The sequence below is a fragment of the Narcine bancroftii genome, chromosome 6 (genome assembly GCF_036971445.1).
Source record: "Narcine bancroftii isolate sNarBan1 chromosome 6, sNarBan1.hap1, whole genome shotgun sequence".
In the NCBI taxonomy this organism is placed as follows: Eukaryota; Metazoa; Chordata; class Chondrichthyes; order Torpediniformes; family Narcinidae; genus Narcine; species Narcine bancroftii.
In genome coordinates, this window is record NC_091474.1 from 16909169 (window position 1) to 16927347 (window position 18179).

General features: G+C 40.1%; 1 long non-coding RNA gene across 2 annotated transcripts; it reads left to right on the forward strand.

The window, feature by feature from the left end:
- Nucleotides 1–4502: 4502 nt before the first annotated feature.
- Nucleotides 4503–16709, forward strand: LOC138737434 (uncharacterized). Of its 2 annotated transcripts, none has more exons than XR_011340912.1 (3): nt 4503–4584; nt 9450–9545; nt 16586–16709. It is a non-coding gene; the product is annotated as an uncharacterized lncRNA (long non-coding RNA). The 2 variants fall into 2 exon arrangements; XR_011340913.1 differs by lacking the exon at nt 16586–16709 and adding an exon at nt 12063–12337.
- The last annotated feature ends 1470 nt before the right edge of the window (nt 16710–18179 follow it).

Sequence of the window (18179 nt, forward strand, 5' to 3'; positions counted from 1 at the left end):
ATGACTTCAGTAGAGAGAGAAAAATCACTTTACTATGCTGGATTTCTTCACTGTGATGAAAACAAATTATCATGGCAATGTCATAACTAACTCAACATGTCAAAATCACCATTCATAAAACCAATAACTTAATCTTGCTGTGATGTTAAAATAGGCTCTGAGAGATGGAGTGTGGAGATGTGTGCAGCATTTAATTTCTGATGTTACAGTCCCATGAAATATTAGCTTGCCACTGTTGCTATTTGAACTTGGCCTGAGGGGGAAAAAAAAGTCAATTCTGGGTGAAAATGATATGCAAAATCTTTTGTTAGATCACACTTGTCTGAAATGATGAATGGTCTCCTTCCTTTGAGATTTTGGGAATCTTTCCAAGTCACCTAAAATTGTCTCCACTCCTGGACTTCTTCTGCTTCCTGAAATTTTTACTGCTGATTGTTCATTTCATATCAATGGGGAAATTGTAAGGATTGCATTAGTGAATTTTGGCATTTCCTGAAGTTGGATTATTTAAATGGCCTCCTTTCCCATGTCGGTGCTTTGTTTGTCATTTTAGTAGTTGGAGAAGGAGAAGGGTTCAGAGAGCTCATTGCTGTATCTGACCCGACCTTGTTGGTTTTCGTGCAGTTGGATAATCATGTTGAGGAACTTTGGGGGGCATCCGATGCGCTCTAGTATTTGCCAAAGCCCTTTCCTGCTCACGGTGTCGAAGGCTTTGGTGAGGTCAACAAAGGTGATGTAGAGTCCTCTGTTTTGTTCTCTGCACTTTTCTTGGAGCTGTCTGAGGGCAAAGACCATGTCAGTAATTCCTCTGTTTGCACGAAAACCGCACTGTGATTCTGGGAGAATATTCTCGGCGACACTAGGTATTATTCTATTTAGTAGAATTCTAGCGAAGATTTTGCCTGCAATGGAGAGCAACGTGATTCCCCTGTAGTTTGAGCAGTCTGATTTCTCGCCTTTGTTTTTGTACAGGGTGATGATGTTTTTGAACAATTGCTATCATGTCCATGTAACCAGAGAAAGTCGTAGACTTGACCTCAGACTGATACGCTCTAAATTATTGTAACAAGGCTCTAATCAGCACTGATTTTGCATCACAGTTTCTGCACTGATGTGGATCTGGAAGGCAAAATCTACATGATAAACAATTGTTGCAACACAAGACCATTCTGACAATTTCTCACCACTCACATGAGGACAGTCAGTGAAAAAGTAAACTGAGGCCTCCTAAGATGCTGTGGGACCTACTAAGTTTCTCCAGCCCTTTTGTGCATTAAATACAATCACAGACTTCCTTGTTTCACAGTGACAAATAATGTGATATTTTATCGGAACCTAAATTCAGATTAAGTTTGTCTCCACCTTCAGAGTGACTAGAAAGAGCAATTCACTGAATCAAAATCAAAACAATACATTTTAATTATTCTACGTGCAGGAGTATAGCAAAATAGACGCATTGGTAAAAGAGACGTAGGGAGCCCCTTTCAGAAAGTTCATCAGTAAATTTGATTAAGTTCTTCAGAGTCACTATCTTGGAGGATCTTTCCTGGACCTAACACATTAATGGCATTTTGAAGAAAGCACATCAGTGCTTCTATTTCCTCAGGAGTTTGGGGAGGTTTGGAATGACACCAGAAAGCCTGTCTAATTTCTAATTGTGGTGGAAAGTGTGCTGACCGGCTCCATCACAGAATGGTAGGGAGTCGCCAATACCCCTGAGTGTAAAGCCCTCCAAAATTTAGTGGACACAGCTCAGGACATCACAGGCAAAATCCTTCCCACGATCAAGAACATCTACAGGGAATATTGCCATGCACCATTCATCAAGGATCAACATCATCCAGCACTGTCCTTGCTGCTGCCTTCAGGAAAAAAGGTCTAGGTGCCACAAGACTCACACCACTAGGTTCAGGAACAGCTGCTCCCCCTCCACCATCAGACTCCTCAACAACAAACTCAATCAGGAACTCATTTAAGGTCTCTCACTTGTGCACTTCAATTTTTAATCTCTCTGTTTTGCGCAGTCAGTTTGCTTACATTAGTTATCTGCTTATAGTTCTTTATTTGTTTACATGTATACGCTGTGAAGAGTTTTTTTGCACTACCAGTAAGTGGTAACTTGGCCTCGTCCACAGAAAAAAAAATCTTAGGGTTGTATGTGATGTCATCAATTTATTTTGACAATAAATCTGAAATCTGAACCAGATATGATGTTTATTTTCTCATTTGATCCAGATCTCAATTGTAATGTTTTCAGTTCAAAAACCATTAAAATATAAAGAAGCTTTTTATATCAAGTCTTAAAATTAAGCATCAGCACTTTATATTTATAAAACATTATTTTTTCCTCATTTAGTCACAGGGTTTAGATAGCACTGGCAAAGGAAAGGCCCAATTGCCCCAAACTGAGAAAGCAGTTAAAAGTAAACCCATTGATGAACCTCGTTTCATATACAGGCCAGATCAGGTAATGTCCTTCCATGAAGGCATTAGTGAATGAGATATCTTTCCTTCATGACATTCCAGTTGTGTCACGGAAGAACTTGGGAGGGATTAGAGTTATTGGCAGGGTGAATCTAGGGAGGTGGCAAGATTGGAAGTGAGCGTAGGTCATCAAAGATGATTGATGAGTATCATGCTCTGAACTGCAATATGTACAGCAGATTCATACGAAATCGGAGCTGGATTAGGCCATCTGGCCTGTCGAGTCTTCTTCGCCATTCAATGAAACCATGGCTGATCTGTTGATAGGCTCATCTCCACCTACCTGTCTTTTCCCCATATCCCTTAATTCCCCAATTACGTAAAAATCTATCCAAACTTATCTTAAATATATTTACTGAGGAAGCTTCCACTACTTCATATGTAGGGAACTCCATAAATTCACCACTCTCTGGGAAAAGCAGTTCCTCCTCATCTCCATCCTAAATTTACTAACCTGAATGTCGAGGCTATGTCCCCTAGTTCCAGTCCCTCCCACCAATGAAAACAATATATCTATCTCTATTTTATCGATGCCTTTCATAATTGTATACGTTTCTCTAAGATCCCCTCTTATTCTTCTAAATTCCAGCAAGTACAGTTCCAGATGACTCAATCTCTCTTCATAGGCTAACCACCACCCCCCACTCCCCCCATATCTCTGCAATCAACCTGGTAAACCTCCTCTGTGTTGCCTCCAAGTAAGGAAACCATTCCTTGCATGTTTCACAAGGGGTAGCAGCAATATCACATTACTGTAATGCCAAAATGGAAGATAATTTCCCTGTCAATCACACCTGAGACGGAATTGCTGGAACTGAAAATGACTTCACTTATATCCTTTAAACAGTATAAAATATCCATTCTACTTTTTCTGGAAGATGAACACTTCAGTGATTGGGATGTTTGATGTTCGTGATCTCACAAGGAGTGTAAATTAAAACTAGATGTCTCTCCTTGCTTCCAGGTCAGTTACTGGCATTGTTATGCTTTACATTTTTATATGTAGTTTTTCACATGGAGCAGAATCATACTGACATTAATTGCAGCTGCTTAGAGTGAGTATTTTTAATCTGATGAACAGGTCTTACACATTTAGAGTCCTATAACTAGGAGTTCTAAACTTTCTGCAGTTCATGAAGTTTGGAACATGCTTGTTATTTGTCATTCACCTGGAATTTACAGATTAGTATATATTACTGTTAAGTATTTTGTGAAAGACAATAGCTTCAGTGGATCCAGAATCCACTTTTGTCAGGGCATCAACCAAAGTAGCATGTAATAGATTAAAGCCTCCACATAACTCCACGGAGGTCTGTGCTCAAGATGTTAATGCCTGTGCTTGGCAGCATACCACGAGGGGTTGCAAACTCCTAGGGAGAAGCAGACTGGCGTTCAGCACCAGAAATGGGGAGAACACCCACCCCCCCCCCACCACTGCTTGTTGAGAAGGAGAAGCATGGGAGACGACCCTACAGGGAAAGTCACCGTGGCAGCGGACCAGCGAGAAGCTCGAAGGCTGAAGGACTCACACAGGCTGCAGGCTGCTGGAGACTGGCTCGTGGGAACCAGGTATCAGAACCAGGATTTGAGTGTATTAAGGGCAAGAAAGGTTCCTGAAGAGCCTCGGGCACTGAAAGCTTTGTGATCGTATCACAGGTTTGGACCTGGAGCTTGGGTGGCCAATAGATTCAATAGGGGTATGTGAGGTTGCAGATGCTGTGGGATTTCTGGAGGTAAATCCACGGACACTCAGCGACTCTGAAGAGACTCTCATTTGCTTCTCTCTCTCTTTGTTAGGGGCTCCGGGCAATGTTCGTGGCAATCCTTTGCTTGCTGTATGGCACACAAAAGTTCAGTCTATATTATGTTTTTACATATTATTATGTGACAATAAAATGAACCTTGAACTTCAAGGGTTTTAATTAACCAGTGTGATCCCTGATGTTGCCATGACAACGGTGCATTTTTGAGATGAAAGGGTTGAAGATTCTCAGCAACTTTCATTTAAGCAGAAAATAATTTGATTGAACAAACAGAAAATTCACGAGCTGGTAAACTCAACTCACCTTCAAACAATTACATTGATCAAAATGATTCTATGTAAGAGTTAATGATAATCATATTGGAACAATCTATCTCGCATTAAATTATTATCATTTTGTTGACGGTTATTTAAAGGATAATTTTTCCTGCAAATTTAATTTTCTATTCCTAAACATATTATATTGACATTATGGCTGGACTTTATCCCTGTAATATCACCAAAACTGCTGCTGTTCATGGTCACCTCACTTCAAATCTTCTACCTGAGGTTTTTGCCCAAAGTTTAAATGTTATTTTTTAATGTAATAATAAGACATTATTTAACCTTAACAACCCAATAAACCTTAAAAAATAAGCTCACAAGTGTGATATTGTGACGGACCACAGATTTGTAGGGTGAACCAGCTCCGCTTGTTACGTGCGGTCAGTGGCGCCGTGGGTCCTTCTTTTCCGGTACAGACCAGAAGTACATGTATGCGCTTATGTCAGTGCGACGTGAGTTCTAGGACCTAAGCGGCCGGTTCCAGAGGGCCTTAAAAGCTGCAGTATGAAACGAAGAAAAATAAGTTCACAAGTGTGATATATGATTTTCCCTCTGATTGCTATGTCTTTAAAAGTAATCAATTATTCCATTTTGTTTGCTGTCTGTGGGACTATTTAACGTGATTAGCTGATCAAATACATCGAATATGGTAAAATTGGAATGGAAACACGTGTCGTAGAATCATAGAGGGGGGCAGCACAGAAACAGGTCCTTCAGCCCACAGAGTCCATGCCGTCAACTATCCATTTACACTAATCCGACATTGAACCCGTTTTAAAATTTGTTTTTACATAATTTATTATTTTCAGCATGATGTAGTCCTTATATTATATTTTGTGGGTTATTTCTGTGGTAGCCATCTCACATTAAATCTTCCATTCCTCAGAACTTTCACCCTCTCCTTATTGACATGACCTATCTGGATCGTTGTCTGAAGAGGTCGAGCAAAATTATTGATGACCCCTACCACTCTGTACACAACATCTGTCAGTGGCTCCCATCGGGGAGGAGATACAGGAATATCAGAGCCAGCACTACCAGGCTGAGGAACAGCTCCTTCCCACAGGCAGTGAGAATGCTGAACGACCAAAGGAGCTGATCCTCCAAGACTCTCATATTCATGAAACAATATTTATTTATTTATTTGTATATATGAATACTTGTCCTGCATATGTATTGTCTGTCTCAATGTATGCAATGTCTGGTTGTGTGTCTGCATATTTTGCACTGAGGACCGGAGAACATGGTTTCATCAGGTTGAACTTGTGAAATCAGATAATAAACTTGACTTGAGTTGGAGTGGAAACGAGTCATTCCCAATCACAGGCGATTGCCTAAGAATAGGGGTTACATTATCCCCAGAACAATGTAATGTCACATGACTTCTGCAGCTTTTCTTTTGTCCCTGTGAATGTCAATGGGACATAAAATCTTGATCATCAAATCAAATTGTAGCTGGGATATTGATTATGGCAGAAAATTAACTAGAACTTTTATAACATTTTAGTTTTGTAGTATAACTCCATATTAAAAAAAAAAGTGATGATTGACTGTTCCTATATGAAATACTATATATTTTTAAAAATTTTTGTAATGAAAACATTCTTAGAATATTCTTCTTCTTTGGCTTGGCTTCGCGGACGAAGATTTATGGAGGAGTAATGTCCACATCAGCTGCAGGCTCATTTGTGGCTGACAAGTCCGATGCGGGACAGGCAGACACGGTTGCAGCGGCTGCAGGGGAAAATTGGTTGGTTGGGGTTGGGTGTTGGGTTTTTCCTCCTTTGCCTTTTGTCAGTGAGGTGGGCTCTGCGGTCTTCTTCAAAGGAGGTTGCTGCCCGCCAAACTGTGAGGCGCCAAGATGCACGGTTTGAGGCGATATCAGCCCACTGGCGGTGGTCAATGTGGCAGGCACCAAGAGATTTCTTTAGGCAGTCCTTGTACCTTTTCTTTGGTGCACCTCTGTCACGGTGGCCAGTGGAGAGCTCGCCATTAAAGTTTATTAAGTTCTGCTACAAAATGTTAGCTAACAATAGACAGTACTTACTAAAAATATCTGATTAAAAGTACAGGATTTTCCCAATTATACATCAGCATGCCTGGTAAACAGGGAAATGAGATTATTAATAGTGGAGGAAATAGAGTGACATGGTATAGATTTATTGTAAAGACCAGTATAGTAGATTTTCCTTAGTAAAAGAGATCTACTGAGTTTATTTTTTTAACTATTTCTCATTAAGATGTTATCTAGATATACTTCAAATACATAAAAAAGTTAATCAACATATTAATACACTTTAAAGCAATCCTGAAACTGGTAGGTAATTTTCATGACCTCTGTTGTCTTATCTGGCTCAATTAATGTAAAACTCTCAAAGATTTCATTTGACAGGAATAATGAGCAGGAAAGATGAGAATTATTGTAGATGTCTGTGTTATAGCGTTTCTCAGTAACACAGATGTTCTGGCTCCCATGTTACTATTAGTTATGAAATGTTCATCTGGACATACTTCAAATAGCATTGAAGTAATGTACTCTGACCATCAGTATACTACATTGGAATGAAATGATTCCTGAAAATAAAAGATAACTGAACATTGACCTGAACAAAATCCCACAGCACTCTATGACTGTCAACACAAAATATTAGGGTTGACTGCCAACCTGAGTATCGTAGCCTGTGATGCACTTGGAAGAAAATTATTGCCCTCAAAATGAAAGGGTGTCCCCACAACTCAGTGACAATGCAGCAGGCAAATTGCCAGCAACCTTCTATGAAACAGGATTGTAATGTCGATGGAAATTAAAGAATAATTGGAGCAAGTACCTTTCATGGGCTTAAAGAGAACTTTGTTTCTTTAAGACAGGGTGGCATGGCTAGGAGAGAGTTTAGAACAACAGTGTTTCGGCGCCAACAACTGGGGCGTGGGTTCGAATCTCACACTGTCTGTAAGGGGGTTGTACATTCTCCCCATGGGCTTCCTCCAGGTGCTCTGGTTTCCTCCCACTCTTCGAAACATGTTGGGGTGGTATGTCAGTTGGGTGTAACTGGGCAGCATGGGCTCATGGGCCAAAAGGGCCTGTTACCGTGTTGTATGCCTAAATTTTAAAATAAATTCTTAAAGCACCAGAAACACCACTTCAATTGTGTACTTTACAAAGTGAACTATATGAGAAGTTGAAGTTTCGCTTAGAAGAACATCATGGAGGAAGAAAGAGGGGAGAGGAGTCAGGAGGTTTCACTGAGTGAAATATAGAACATAGAAATCTGATCATTGATGGTGGAGCAAAAAAAACCCACAAAGCGAGAAGAATTACAGGTGCCCAGGTACTTCAAAAATTGGATGGGGAGGGTGACAGAAGAATGACAGAAATAGAGAAGGGAAAAAAAACAGGAATTTATTTGAAAACAGGGATTTGAATGAGATTTGGTAGATAGTCAAACATGGTCAGCAGAAATTCAAGGCTTCCTAAAACATGTTCTACCGAATTAAACACTTAAGAAAGATAGAATCTATGGTAGTATAAGTTAAAATAACAACTACTATATATAGGCATGTAATAAGCGATATCATATAAAAGTCAACCCCCGATTTTTAACCCAAAATCTGATATTTTCCATATATCGCATGTAAAAGTTGACCCCCCTATTTTGGGCCTGATCGCACACCCACCGGAGCTCCTGGCTGTGGTCTCTCGCCTAGGCCCCGCCCTTCATGAACGTGGATTTACCACCTGGTCCCAGTCGGCCAACTATTGGAGTCCGACTCCTCGATCGGCACAGCTACTTACTGCGGTCATAAGTAGTATGTGTGTATTATTCGACCCCCTTAATTTTACCTGAAAAATTAATTAGTATGCCAAATTTGACTATTACATGTATATATATATATGAAAACTTGATTTTAGCAAGATCCACCTACTTCTACACAATTGTGCTTAGGCAGTCTCTTTCCTGGTGACGTTAATTTAGAGGTATCTAACTAATCCCCATCAGCAAAGAATCGAGTTATTCAGCCAACCTCAGATGGCCAGAAGGCTTTTGAGTATCAGGGTTCAAATACAGCTGGATCAGAAGAGCCTGTATGGCCAGGACACATCAAAGGCAGAATTATGAGTGGCATTGGTGACTCAGCCTCCGTAGCTAAAACAGACTGAGGCCGGCCCATCAGCCAGTGGTGGGTCAGGGGTCAACATTAAGCTCTAGAGAAAAATGAGCTTGATAACACTTCTACCTCCAGCCCTCCACAAGCCCCATTCCGTCCAAGTCTTCAAACCAGCAGCCAAATTCTGTGTGCTTAATCTATGCTCATGAATGATGTCACAGCCAGGAGATGGTGCTAAATGGAACAGAAATTGGAAGAGCATAAAAATGGCAAAACTGTATAAACTTAGATGCTGCTTACTTTCTTCTGGTCTCACATCTTCCCTCCCCCATCAACTCCTAAAAAATCCCAGAAAAATTATTAAAGCTAATGCAACCAATTAAGATGATGTGACATACATCAATCATCTTTCCTTAACGTTAATATCAGCCCATTATTGCATTTCTTAAATCCTATGATTTTGTTTCAAATAGAGGACATTGAATGTAACTGTCTAACTCAATGTAAGGGTTAAAAGATACATATTCACACCTTTATTGGATATCCTCATTTGATCAGTGCACATGACAGGAATTCAGTCACTGAAGAGACCTTATCTGAATCACGGCCTGAACAACTTCAAAACATTAACCACTGACTTCTCAATATTGATTATATGAAGAGGTAAAGCCCATAAAGTCCTCTGTACTGTCTCATCTCGTTAAAGATCAGTCAATGTTATTGTTTCACCACAGCCACTAGCAATTAAGAACCACCAACATTTATGTTGCAGTATTTTCATTGGCGTGATTCATGCAAGTGGAGAAAAGGGAAGAAAGGGGCAGAGAGAATACCTGATTGTGGACTAAGTTGGACAGATGTGTTTGAGGTAAGAGGACCCAAGTTTGAAGATGATCTGAAGAGTTAAACTTGCCATCTTGGCTGATGCTAATCCTCAGTCAAGATCACCGAAACTCAGAATCAGAATCAGGTTTATTGTCGTGAACATATGTCACAAAATTTGTTATTTTGCAGCAGCAGGATTTGTGTATTAAAGGTGCAAAATTGCTATCCTTAAATACAATATTTCAAAAACATAAATTATTATTGTAAAAAGTGAAAAGTCAGATCATGTCCATATTTCATATACTGTATATTGATTTTAAGTCATTCTGGAAAACCTTGACTTGGATGTGGAATGTACTGAGTCAAAAACTAAAAGGGGGTCTTGACCTGCCACCAATGGTAGCAATTTTACTGTATTATATTGGGCAGCGCGGTTAGCACAACACTGTTACAACACCTGCGATCGGGACTTGGGTTCAAATCCCGCACGGTCCGTAAGGAGTTTGTACATTCTCCCCGTGTCTGCGTGAGTTTTCCCTAGGGGCTCCAGTTTCCTCCCACCCTTCAAAACGTACCGGGGCTGTAGGTCAATTGGATGGAATTGGCTTCTGGGCCCCAAGGGCCTGTTACCGTGCTGTATGCCTAAATTTAAACATTTAAAAGAATATTCACTCTTACCCTGAAATGGGCTTTGGATAAATCAAATTTTGAGTAGAGTTAGGCCTTTCATGAAATAATGTATAAATAGTACATACATTAATCACAATATAAGTTCAAATTTTATAATTGTTTTTAAGCACAGAGTATATTTTGCTTCAATATGGCACCATGCCTTGATCTAACTTTTCAGCTCTGACAGTGTAGCTCCATTCTGCTCTCGAGTGGCAAGTTTGATGTTGTGCTCATCTCTGGAATAGACTGAAGCCCTCAAACCTTGGACACAATGGACTGGGATGCACTGGTCTTCAGATGGAAGTCTCATTGGTGACCCATTGGGCAACTGAATAGTCCAGTTCTGTTCACTTCTGACATATGGACGTATAGGTGATTTCTTTCCATAATTAATCTGTTCCCATCCCTTCCTTTGGTAGTGTTGTTGTCCAATCCAAGGAATGGTTGGACAATTGTGATCCTAGGAAGTCATCTTTAGGAATTGCCCAGTGTGCATTGAGAGCTGGAATCAGTCCTGTTCCCACTCCTGAAGGCTATTTCACTTCAAAATGTTTCACTAAACTGATGAGACTTGATCAACTGCGACTGCCATGCCCCTCTCCCCTTCCAAGGTGAAGATGGAACTAAAAAAAACTCCTTTTGGGGCAAGAGGCCTGGCGATGTACTAGAAGAGGAAGGTTAAAAATACATAAATTCAAATTTTGCTATTGATTTATTTTGAAATATCAATCATTGGGGTTGACATGAAAAATACTGTCCGCTAGCCAGTGCATTAGAGGTTCCATCTCTGTCATCTACTTTGCTGCAGGTCCTAATATAAACAAGCACATCAAGAGAAGGCAGTTACTTAAACTGCCCCCCTGCTGTTTATCAGAATAAACAAATCACAGACACCAAGAATCGCTTCAAAGTCCCTCACATTCCAAGGAAAAGATACATCAAACACTAATCAAGCTCTGTTCAATAAGCTGACCGATAGCTGTTCAGGGCAGCAGTACCGTAGACACCACAGTTATACCACCAAAGTGAGTGCAGGTTCAAACAGTGGTGAGCCCAGCTATAGATTTTGTATTGGCAAAGTAGATTACCATGTAGGCAGAATGCACTCAGATACATACATGCACGTGAACTCTCTCGCTCTCGCACGCACGCACGCGCGCGCACACACACACACACACACACACACACAACACACACACACACACACACACACACACACACACACACACACACACACACACACACACACACACACACACACACACACACACACACACACAGAGTCTGCAATACCAGCAGAAAATAACAGCATCACAGGCTTCACTTGAGCTTTGTGCCAGTGGTTTTGCGTTGTGTCTGAAACCAACACTTGGACTTGGAAGTAAGAGTTACATTCTTAAGATCCAACTGCGGTGTACAAACCCTCAAGTTGTTATGCTTGACCTCTTCAAGTGACACTGTTACAAATCTACAACAAGTATAAATTTACAGTTCCCAAGTCTGGTAACTCATCCTTCTCTCCCTCCCCCTCCCTCTTCCCAACCTCTACATCCCATATCTTATGCAAGACATTTTCTTTAATTGGACCAAAAGTGATAAAACTGGAGCACAATACCTTGTTACTTATCTTACATTTAAAAATGATCTTTTATTGGAGTTTATTGTTTGAGGAGCTCATCTGGGAGTATAATAAATCAGTATGAGATCATGCAGTTGTAATTGGAACCTTGTACAGAGAGAAGGTTAACTATTTAGTTAACTTTTATCACTTTTGGGGCATCCTGAGATTGTCAGAGCTGCTACATGAATGCAAGAATGCTTTCTTTCTCTTTCAAATGTTTATGTTAATCCACATGTAAGAATAGATGATTGGAACTTTCCCCAACAGTCACAGCCAAGAGTCTCCAAGGAGCAGACTGTACAAATCCATCAGAAGTACTTCGGCAGTAGTTATGACTTGACTGCAAAGTGAAGAAGTGCCTCAGAAAGACAGCTGCCTGTCTGTCTGCCACAGAGTGTGATTTCTGCCGGTCAATCGGGAAGAGGCAATGATGTTAATCACAGAGACATCTGCAATCTCTGCTGCCAGCAAACCTTCTTGTCTGAAGTCCATGCAAAAGGCAACCACATCAAAGAAGATAAATAAATCCAAATCCCAAATTAAATGAGGTGAATATTTGCTGCACAAAATCATCTTTTTACTGCACAGAAGGAGACGATTCACCTCATCCATCCTTTTTCCGATCAACATTCCTGTCAGGCTCACTCCTTTTTCAAGGCCCCCATGCACTCTCAAGTGTCTTTCCCATTCCCTTTTGAAGTAGCTGGCATCGGTGGTTATTTCCAGATTGAAGCCACTCCATATGTTTAAAAGATGTCCTTAAATTTAAAATTTCTATATTTTAAATTTAGATACACAGCATGTTAACAGTGTCTGCGTAATGACCTGTTTATTTCCTTTGCCAATAAAAAATTGCATGCCAGAGTCAATGTACCATGCACTATATCTGTGAATTCATTTGTTTAGCACCACGAACCATTGGCATCCTTTCTGCTCTTGGAAAAGTCTCTTCAAATAACTTACTTTCCCTATTTCATGTTCTTCAAATGTAACACCAAATGTCTCCATTCAGAAATCTATAGTGAACATGGTTCTTGATTTCTGCCTATTATTTATGGCTCGATGAAAAATTACTTCACTCTCTGGCAGTTGGACATGTAGACCTCAAGTTGATTTTTGATTGCATTGAGAAATGCCCTGCAGAAATGACATCAGAATGCCATACTTCTTTTACAAGGGCACACTTTTTTACTGGGCATCAAAACTAAAGGGCAAAATTTGCGTCACTTACGTGTCCATACATTGGCCTTCACACTGGAATCTACACTACTCAGGGTTATGAGGTGATTCACACAAATTACTGAATCAAAATATTTATGCACAGGACAGTGGTCACGGTGGAGGACCAGCGAGGGGTTCTGGAGTTGAAGGAACACACAGGCACTAGGTTGTTGGTGACTCGAGGTGAGGAACCCATGCAGCCTGTGGGCTGTTGGCGACTGCGGTCGAGGGATTCACGCCAGGCTGTGAACTGCTGGAGACTGGCTGAAGGGGGGGTACCAGATATCGGAACTGGGATGTTTGAGGGGGCTGAAGGTCACTGAAGGGTTCCGTGATTGTGTCAGGGGTTCGGATCTGGAGCTCTGTGGTTTGGACTGGACTCTGTGTGGCTGTGGGGGCTGTGAAAGGGCTGGAGCTGAATCCATGACACTTGGTGTCTCTGAGGGGACTCTCTTTTCTTTCTCTTTCTCTGAATGTAAGAGGCGCCTCAAGCAATTTCTGCTGATGGTGAATCTGTCTCATGGCCAGATGAAAACAAATGCCGTGTAATATTGCACTGACTTTATTACATGATAGTAAATTGAAATTGAATGGAAATTGAAATTGAATTGAAGTTCAGAAACCAAATATAAGATTACCCAGCTCATTAAATGACATCAGTAATCTGCGTGGGAGGATTCTGTTACCTTGCAAAAAACTTGTCATATCAGATGTATAATATTCTTTCCCCAATCCTTCCCGACCCCAGTCTTATCCACATTGCCCTGCCGCAAACCTCCACAGAGACAGTGACAGGATAAAGCCCTTGACCACGCTAGATCTGAGGGAAATGAATCCACTGAGAGGCTGCTCCCTTCCTCCCAGCCACAAGAGAAACAAGTGTCTTAAATTGATAGACCGTCTTCTGGCTCCTGGCATAGACTGCCAGGGAAATTGATGTTGTCAATGTAGAGATTCACTTCCCCTTCCATCAAAAAAGCAGGAAAATAGACGCCTCGGATAGATAGAATTAACCCTCACCCCGCTCTCCCATCAACCCATTCCCACGTAAATTGATGCCTTAGACGTATAAGTAAATTCCTTCTCAATCTGCAAAGGAAATTGATGTATCACCCACGCAGTTGCTGAAGCACTTAACACTTTCAAGACATATACGAATGATATGTTACTCTTATCTAGTCGTTGACATCACAGGGGTGTGTACCCATCGGCCATGTGGTTACTAATATTACACACCGAGATAATCAACAATGTGCGTCATTTCTTGGTTTTTTTTTTAAATGCACAAGCTTGAGTTTTCTTTAAAAATACAGTTCTCAAAAACCAGGGCCCCAAAATTGGGAATTGTACACAGTTGAGAAGTAATGTGCAGAGAAGGGTTAATAAGACCATCAGACATTCAATGTTGGTGAAAGGGAAATATCCCGAGCTGAATTTACAATATAAAGGGTTCAGGGGTGTGGATGAGCACATTTGAGTCCCATTCCATTTTATTCAATTCATATTATAAATTCAGATTGGGATATTTCAAGTATTGAATACAGAATGGTTTTACTGTCAGAGCATGAATATTACTTCACAACGGTGTACGGTTCCCAAACAATCAGGTCCTGGCTTGAGAACTGCACAGTGCATTTAAATAAGAGCCAGATAGGGAGGACCTTGACATCATTCAACTGCATTTCTCTCACATCAAGTCACAATAAGACTAGGGAAAATTTGACAGACATAATTTCCTGCACATCAAACATTGTTCGAGCTAATGTTGATAAACAAATCAAGCCAAATGTGCTGAAATGATGTCGGTTTGATTGGTTGTTGCTCAGGTTTCACAAGATTCACTAATTACTGCATCAAAGAAACAGGAAACTTTTTACTGCTGCTTTAAATGGATCTTTTGTTAGCAAGTAAGTAGTCCAAAAAATAACAAAATATGGCTCTACTTGGTGTGTGATCGGCCTGTTCCTACGAGTTACCATTGACTGATTTCAATGGTCCTATATAACAAAATTTCTGAAACCAATAAAATGAAAATAACAAGTACCAGCTTAACTTCCTGAACAAAAATAGAATGTGGGTGGATCAAAGGGAAAATGACAGTGTCTTCAAGTGACTGTAGAGAAAATACAAGTCTTTCTGCAGTTCTTGCTGCAGGGGGAATAAAGTAAATAAGAAAACCATATTTTAGCCAGAACATGAAATACAAAGGTCAAGATCTCACTGGGTTTTGTCAGAGCATGGTTTCTGTTTATCTTGGTGAAGCAAGTGGAAATCTGAACCAAAACTAGTTTATACAGAGTCACTGAGCTGGGGTAGAGTGGCATGGATTTAAGAATTCAAGTTTGCCTCCTGATTCAACAAGAACATGTGAATTAACATAAAGCATTTATCTCACCGAGAAAATGATAGATGATATGACAGGCTGCAAAAAATGTTACTGCTTACGTGCAAGAGCATTCAGAACAGCAGGTCTAATCCCAATAATTGCTTCAAAGAGCCAAACAGTTCCAATGGAGACAAAAGTCAAGTAATAACATGTCAGCATACATAACTTTATCTCATATTATCTCCTTCACGTGCGCTATCAGGCGTCCTGAGCATATTTTTTTGCGCTCAGCTTTTATAATTGAAAGCACATTAAATTTAATGCACACTGCTAATGTACTATTTAGTGTGATGCTGTTACGGCACCAGTGACCCGGTTTGAATCCGCCATTGTCTGTAAGGAGTTTATATGCTCTCTCTGTGTTTGGGTGGGTTTTTCCCCAGGTGCTCTGTTTTCCTCCCGCTTACCAAAATGTGTGGGGTTGGAAGTTAATTTGGGTGTAATTGGGCAGCATGTGTTTAAATGGCAGGAATCAGCTTCTGCTGGGCAATATGTAACATCTTTTTATTTAAAAATTGCTGTCACAAAGTGAATTGATTGTTATTTTTAAAACAATTCTGACAATTCAGTGGTCCTTGTTATTTGTTGGAAGAATGATAATCTCAAGGACATTTGTAACAGTGAGATATTTCATTTTTCTAAACACCTTAAGTTCTTCCATATTAATATTTTAAAAAACCCTTCTAGGTTTCCTCATAACATTTGTTCCCTGTCACATTTATCGCATCTAATTGACAAGTATGAAGGAAGCATCACAATGTGGTGACCCTTCTAAACCTGAATGGAACTGCTGCCTCCCACCATGTAGGTATTAAATTACTGTTGCTGTTCTTTCGTTGGATCCCCAATGTCCACATCCACACCTTTAATAGCTTTCCTATAATAGGATGTCCAGAACCAAATGAGAATCAGAGAAAGTTATAGCACTGGAAACATGCTCAGAAGCCCAGCTTGACCATGCCAAACAATTCGGTCCTAATTGCCCACATACCAAGTTTGTCAGGCAGCTCAGTCTGTATGCCCACCACCCTCCTTGAGTGAAGTACTGTCCCCTCACGTCCCTTCTAATTAGATGCAATAATATTGCGCAGATGCAATGTGAAATGAAAATGCTAAGATAACTCGGTACTTCAGATAATTACAGAAATACGTGACTTTTGTTTATATATTGACTTTGGTGCAGAAAAATATCCTGGAGCACTTCACAGAGGCACAGCATTGAATTTCCAGAGACAGATGTTCTAGCATCAACTGGGACACAAAGTTTTCAGAGGCTTTTGAAGAAAAGAATTGGTATGGTAGAGAAAAGCCACTCAAATTGATTTAAAGAGCATTTTAAAGCTACTCTCAAAGTTTCTGCATATGATGGATGGACAGTGACCTCCTCCTGTGCCAAATACTTCTATCAATCTAGAAGGGCTATTTAGAACGTTTGAAGGTGGTCTGAATTGTTTATTCCCTGAAACAGTTAAATAAATAGCTATCAAAATTCCAAGATGATGGAAACCAAATTTTGCCATAATGCAAGTTCACACCCTGGTGTTAAACAGAGGAACCATAAAGCTGTTTAATGCTTGAAGAGTATGGGAAAATAATTGACTCTGAGATCTGTCTGTGCCACTCTCAAGACACCTTAAAGCAGTTCAGTGTTAATTACATTCTGCTACTATTTACTTGTTGATGCAATGCCATCATTTTCATTCACTGGTTCCTCTGTTAATATAGTTCTCAAATCACCATTAGGGTACTATTCCAAGATAAAGCACTATATCCTTATAAGACTAATATTCTTTATTCTAAAAAGAAGCAGCTTCTGTTTGAAAATAACACTGCTTAACATCTTAAAATACTGTGCTACTTTTATAAATGACTACATTTTGGAAGTACTTCATTAGCTGTAAAGGTCTTTGTGACACTCTTAGGCCGTAAAAGGTGCTATTTAAATGCTTTTTTAGCATGAAAGATAAAACTGTTGAATACAAATTGAAAAATCTGGAATTTTAAAAATGTTGCCCACAATTGGAGTGGAATGCAGAGGTCCAATTAAACAGATGCTTCTGTTATCTGTTCCAGGAGATTTTTCTTAAAACTTCAGACATGCTGTCGGATTGTGCATTAATGTATACATATACTGTATGGGTGGGAAGCTGCAGCTAATAATTGTTGGAGGCATGTAATGGTCATTCCTAGATTGGGCAGCCTGGACTTGACCTCTGAGTCCCTGGCACCATGAATCCTCTCTGATTATTCCGCCCAACAGGAACCCATGTCAAAGGCATTGATTGATGGTTTCTGTGGGAGAGGGGGATATCTCAAGAAACAGTCATTAATAGTGCCAGAAACAAAAGCAACCACAGACCATGTTTCCAGATAATAATTGTAAATTCATTCACGTAAATGGAACTTGCATTTAATATTTTTCGCACTTGCCTAAAAATGATATGACTCATTTTCATTAGGTCCCTGCGTTTGCATGTCCACCACTCTACACAAGAATGTCTGGGGTGTTAGAAATACCTAAAGGACTTTCTATCCTGGTAATGTGATTGAAAATTAAAGACTTGCATTTATATAGCATCTTTTACATCCCTTTCTGGACATTACATTGAGTTTTTAAAAAAATCATACTCTGTTCAGATCAGATAAGGCCATCATCAAAAGAGGTGAAGCAAGAACATAAAAATTAGGACAGGAGTAGGCCATCTGGCCTATCGAGCCAAATAAACAAATTGAATTAATTAACAGGTTCTTATATTCCTTTGCACTTCTCCTTCTCT